Source organism: Peromyscus maniculatus, chromosome 3 (genome assembly GCF_049852395.1).
Source record: "Peromyscus maniculatus bairdii isolate BWxNUB_F1_BW_parent chromosome 3, HU_Pman_BW_mat_3.1, whole genome shotgun sequence".
Classification (NCBI taxonomy): domain Eukaryota; kingdom Metazoa; phylum Chordata; class Mammalia; order Rodentia; family Cricetidae; genus Peromyscus; species Peromyscus maniculatus.
The window spans coordinates 77,803,229-77,808,169 of record NC_134854.1 but is presented as its reverse complement, the minus strand read 5'-3'; the positions used below and the strand labels follow the sequence as shown (position 1 = coordinate 77,808,169).

The following is a 4,941-nucleotide window of genomic DNA, read 5'->3' as shown; positions in this document are numbered from 1 at the left end:
GAAGACCTGGAAGCCACAGGGTTGTCCCTCAGCTCGCTGTTCCCAAGCAGAACTTAGAATTTTATGCACAAACACACTGTACAGACGTTAAAAATTTAACACCAAAAATAATATGGAAAAAAAAAAGGACAGCTGACAGTAATATGCACATTCAAACAAAGGCGTGCTTGACACATTAATCTCAGTTCTCCTCATTGGCCGAAGAACAGGGCAGTATGGACTTGGTCCTTGGGCAGTTCCAGAAGGTAACACCAGCTCTGGCACAGAACACGAGTTAGTACCTTGCTGTAGACACCTTCCTGGGGCCCCACAAGAGAGGTGTCATGAACCTCTGGTGAGCAGAGGTCAGGCAGGGTGTGAACTTGTACGGTGACAGTCACGAGTTTCAACATCCTTTGCCAAATTCCTCAAGACACAGAGAGCCCCGTATGGTTTCTGTTTCGCAATAGATAAAGCTAAGGCATGGCAGTACTTGGGCATGGTGGTGAAGTCAGGATAGAAAGTGTGTATGAAAGTCGGGTCCAATGTTCAAACTCTTGAGGGTAACCTGCTGAGCCCCTGGCTACCCCCAAGGAAAGACAAAGAGAACATGCAGGGATACTCAAAACCTTCCAGCATCAAGCCACACAGCAAAAATGCTTGATACCTTTAGTTTCTCCAAATAGGTCATCTCTAAGTCAGTTGTTTTTCTAACAGCTCACATTGGTGTGACTTTTTAAAGCTACAAATATGAAATTTGAGAACACAAATCAATTTAAAAAGCTAATAAAATAATATCACAAGATCCAAGAAATTATTGTTCTATTAATTAATTGTCTGACACATAGTTTTATACTCTTTTTTTTGTATGTGAGAGATTTAAGTATCACTGATGTCAAAAAATCAAATTTTAGTGTCTACTAAGAAGTAAAGTAGATAAAGGGAATAAAAATATCTCCAGAGGGGGAAATTGAGGCCTAGAGAGGCAGAGTGACTTGCATAGCAACTGAGGTTTAGTCATAGTTTGAGACTTGATAGCGACAGCGTTGGAGGGCGGGGTCTTTAGGGAACGATGGGATCACGAGGTCTCTGCCTTCATGAGTGGATGAATCCATTCAAGGATTCCTAGAGAGTCATCTCAGGAGTGGCTTTGTTATAAGGGGGGGTGTCTCCGGTGGCTGGATCTGCTTTACCACGTGATACCTTCCACCCTGTCATAATGTAGCACAAGGCCCTCATCCCATCCTAACCAGAAGCCAGTGCCATGTTCTTGGACTCCTTGGCTTCCAGGGCAATGAGATAAATAGACTGTTAGTCACAATAAATACCCAATTCTGTGGCATTTTAGTTATGGCATAGGAAATGGACCATAACACTGGAAAAAAATTGAGTTTGGTTTTGTTCTGCCAGAGATGAAACAGAAAATTCTCTCATTCTGAGATGGGAGTATAAGTTTTACTATCTCAACCTAAAGTTTATGCCATTGGGCCTCATATTCTAAGGACTACTGTCTCTGATGTTCAATAGTACATGGAAAGTAAAATGTACATTTAAGTAAAATGACTTAAAATGACTTAAATTCATGTAAAGAAAGATTCATCGTGAGTCAAAGCCGTATTGCTAACAAACAATTGTAAGTCAAGTTAGTCATTGTAGCCGGATGGTGGTGGTGCACACCTTTAATCCCAGCACTCGGGAGGCAGAGGCAGGCGGATCTCTGTGAATTCGAGGCCAGCCTGGGCTACCAAGTGAGCTCCAGGACAGACACCAAAACTACACAGAGAAACCCTGTCTCAAAAAACAAACAAACAAAAAAGTTAGTCATTGTTTCCTGCTGCTGACATTGGTCCTTCAAAAGTCACATGTGTAGCATGATTTTTCTTTGGGCCACCAGCGCACAAAAAAATGACATGGAGACTTATTGTTAATTATGAAATATAATTTTATACTATATTATAGTAAAATTATATTCTATTCATATAATTCATAGTATAAAAAGTCTATAGCTTAGGCTTGTCCCACTAGCTCTTTTTTTTCCAAAGCTTTTTTTTTTTTTTTTTAATAACAGTAAGATCCAAGGTTAGTTTTTGTAGCCACGGCTAGCCCTTCTGCCTCTGGCACGTTCGAACTTCCTGCCCTTGGAGCAGACATATGGTTTGGTATGGCTGTGTGGGGTTCCTGGGGCCTTGCCAAAATGCGGGTATACCTCTCAGCCCTTCTGAGGACCAGACAGGAGCACAGCGCCACGGCCCTTGGGAGACTCCAGGGCCAGCTGGTCGAAGGTGAGGATCTTACCCCCAGTCTTGAGGATGCAACTTCGGGCGCGGCCGCTCACCCGCAGTGCACACACCTTCAGTTTAGGCACTTCGAGAATCCGCACGACTTCTGTGACCGTCCCCACAACCACGGCTGTCTTGTTCTCTCGGCCAGGAAGCTTCATCTTTCGGATCATTCCAGACAGGGACAGAGGTGGCCGGTTAGTGCGACTCATAAATAACCTTTTCAGCACAAACTGATTGAAGGCCGAGTTGGTTCGTCTGGCCAGAAACCTGTACAGCTTGACCAGCAGCCACAGGTAGATGTCCTTGTTGTGGCGAATGTCAACTCCCATGATGGCGCCTCCTGCTCGGCCAGGTCCAGAGAGACAGAACTCTCCACTATCCCATATAACTTAAATTAACCCATTTTTATTCATCTGTGTGTTGCCGCGTGACTCATGGCTTTTACTTCTCCTCCTGCATGTCGTGGTCCCTCTGTGTACAGCTGACAGCTCCCTCTTCTTCCCAGAGGTCTCTCTGTCCAGAGGTCCTGCTTATACTTCCTGCCTATCTCTTGGCGGTTAAGCTTTTTATTAAACCAATCACAGTGACACATCTTCACACAGTGTAAAGGAATATTCTACAATACACACAAAACTAAAATTGAACGGCCATATGACTCAGCTGTACCCTTTCTGAGTATGTAGCCACTCCAAGTCAACACACCATAGAGATGCTTGCCATTCATGTTTATCACTGCACTGTTCACAAAAGCCAAGAAATGGAGACAAACTACATATCCATCTACAGAATAATGGATAAAGAAAATATGGCACACATACACAGTGGAAGTCTTTACCCACAAAGAAAATGGAATCATGACATTTTGGGGAAAATTGATGGATCTGAAGATCATTATGCTAAGTGACGTAAGTCAGATTCAAAAGACAAATATCGCATATTTTTCATAATGTGCACTCATCTGTGTGTATGAGTGTGTGTGTGTGTGTGTGTGTGTGTGTGTGTGTGTGTGTGTGTGTGTGTGTGTGTTGAAAAGAGAAGACCATGAGAGGGGAGGAAATGATCTTAGGGGCTTGGAGGAGGGAAGAGAGTCGAATGGAGCACACGTCACATAAAAGCAGGAGGGAGAAAATGTAGACTGAGGAAAGGGGCCAGCAATGGAAATGGGGAGGTAATGAATGAGAACAGAGTACAATGATATGCATGAATGAAAATTCCCAAAAGAAACTCATCTCTGTATACTAGCTTTAAATATAAAATTTAAAGTCACATGAGCATTGTAAGTAGCCAGGAGAGAGAAGTTTTATTTGTTAAAAAAAAAAAAAAAAAAAAAAAAAAACCTACCTACCTAGCTGGGCAAAATGATGCATACCCATGATCCCAGCACTTGAGAAGCTGAGGCAGGGGGACTGCCTTGAACGTAAGGTCAGCATGAGCTACATAGGAGAAGCAGTCTCACAAAGTAAAACATAATGTAACAAAATAAAGTCTCTCTGCCATCAGGAGAGTGGGGGTGCCATTCTCAATCTTGTCTTGTGTTTGGGTTGGGACAGTGCTTCCATTCACTAGTTTGATAGTAATTTCCTGAGCCCCTGGTGCATGCTGGGCACCGGATATGCTGGGGCATGATGTCCTCGTGGAATTGATGATCTACTGGGGGAGATGGACAGCAGACAATCACAAGATGCTTATGTTTTCTGGTAATATATGAAAGACAGCAAGTAGCAGAGGACTCAGTCAGGGGAAAGACTAGGGTAAGGTGAAGATCTGCCTGGAGGTAGCAGCGTTGCAGGCCATCAGCTCAGATGGACCCTGTCCTGAGCTGGTGGGTTCCAGGAACTGCCCTTGAGGCAGAAGCAAAGCCCAGAAAAGGTAGTTGTAAGAAACAGGTAGGCAGGTTGGTAGCTCCAGAATTATAACTTTACAATTTAAGATTGTTACCTTGAAAGCTGAGCACGGTGGTATACACCTAGTAGTGGGGAAGCTGAGGCCAGAAAGCCAGAAGTTCAAGGCCAGCTTGGGCTAAGTAGCAAATAGTCTTGAGTTTGGCAGATGCAGCCCCTGGGTAATTTGGCATCAAGAAAACAAGTCAAGTTGGCTGGTCTCAGCCTAAGAGTGACAAAGGACAAATGTAAAGAAGGCAGATATGGGCATGGTGTGGCCCTTGGGTGCCAAGGCATTTGACAGAGACTGATGACACTGTAGTCAGGATTCTGCTAGGGTGTCAGACCGCACTCAGTGATGTGGCTGAGTCACTTCCTAGAGGGTAGTCCTTCACTAAGGCTACCTCATCCCACTATCCACTTCAGCTGAACCTGGTGATGAAGCAGGAGAGTAGCCATAGCATCTTGGTACTTAAGGGACCAGGGAGGCCATCTGGTCCAAGTTGCTCATATATTACAGGTTAGAGCCTACACTCCAATTCAAGCAAAGGGGAAGCTCACGGCTAATGGTGGTGAACTCCTAAACGGGTTTCCTGACTCTTAGGCTCCTTAAGCACCTTACCAGCAATCACAACCTTCTCCAGGTAGGTGAAATCAGCTCTTAAGGGCGACGGGCGAATAGTAGGTGCCCAAGAATTACTTGTTGGATTCAGTGATTTATCTGCATGACTTTTCTTTATTTCTCCTCAGGTTTACATAGATTCACGAGCTTGTGATTCATCAACACCCTCCCAAGATAC

At 44.2% G+C, this 4,941-nt stretch overlaps 1 pseudogene; it reads right to left on the bottom strand.

Annotated features, from left to right (window-relative positions):
• Positions 1-2,022: 2,022 nt before the first annotated feature.
• On the bottom strand, positions 2,023-2,590 carry LOC102909339 (large ribosomal subunit protein eL18 pseudogene; annotated as a pseudogene).
• Between the last annotated feature and the right edge of the window lie 2,351 nt (positions 2,591-4,941).